Source organism: Capsicum annuum, chromosome 2, assembly GCF_002878395.1.
Source record: "Capsicum annuum cultivar UCD-10X-F1 chromosome 2, UCD10Xv1.1, whole genome shotgun sequence".
NCBI lineage: Eukaryota > Viridiplantae > Streptophyta > Magnoliopsida > Solanales > Solanaceae > Capsicum > Capsicum annuum.
In genome coordinates this window covers 69,271,084-69,271,957 of record NC_061112.1, presented here as the reverse complement: position 1 = coordinate 69,271,957, position 874 = coordinate 69,271,084, and the positions used below count along the sequence as shown (strand labels likewise).

The window sequence follows — 874 nt, the reverse complement described above, 5'->3', positions numbered from 1 at the left end:
TAATGACTAAAAAGTAAACTATCGATGCACAGATCGACGTACCGCGTAGATCGATGCACAGATCGACGTGCCGCGTAGTTGGCATTAACGCAATAGCCAATGCGCTGCGTCAAGTCCACATCGATTCACTAGAATTTGCACTGAACTGAGGGAAATTTTTATCTATCAATGCAATAGATGATGTGATGCGTCTATATTACATCGACTCACTATTTTAGTCACTCAATATGGTCTAAACAAGGTCCAAAAAATCCAAAACTTGTTCGAAAACACCTACTGATATTTTTTATCATGAGTCAATCTAAAGATTGATATTTTAAGGTCATAAGAGTCATGAAATAGAGTTTCCAACTTACAAAGTCTAAAATAATACTAAGTTTGAATACTTTACTAAAATATTTTAAGTCTGGAACCCCTTAACAAGCTTTTAGGCACTGAGTTAAGCTTAGGATTTTGTGGGGTCTTACACGCAGAGAGTCCTGAAATAAGGACTACAAAATTCAATAGCTAAAACAAAAATAAGTATCTTTGTGCTTGGGACAATGATACAGCTAGTGAGGTTCTAACTGATGCATGTCTATTGCTGGTTGAAAATTATTTCCAAACCCCTTCTTCAGCCTGGGTTTGCCCATGGCCGTTGAGAATTTTTGGAAGGGCTCCTCTAATGGGGTAAATGTTGATTTCTAGATCAAAAGTATGAATGAAAAATGGAGGGAATCAAGTGGAGGGAAAAATTGAGATAACACTCAAAAATGGGAAGTGTACTAAAAAATAAAAAGTCTACTAATTCTCCCACATTGGTGGGAGAAGGAAACTTTCTAGTGTTTATAATAAGGGAAACTTACTCCATATGGTAAGTGAGTCAAGAACCAGA

The 874-nt window shown here is 36.6% G+C and overlaps 1 non-coding gene across 1 annotated transcript; it reads left to right on the top strand.

The window, feature by feature from the left end:
- Positions 1-524: 524 nt before the first annotated feature.
- On the top strand, positions 525-670 carry LOC124896338. Its single transcript, XR_007052697.1, has one exon. It is a non-coding gene; the product is annotated as a U4 spliceosomal RNA (small nuclear RNA).
- The last annotated feature ends 204 nt before the right edge of the window (positions 671-874 follow it).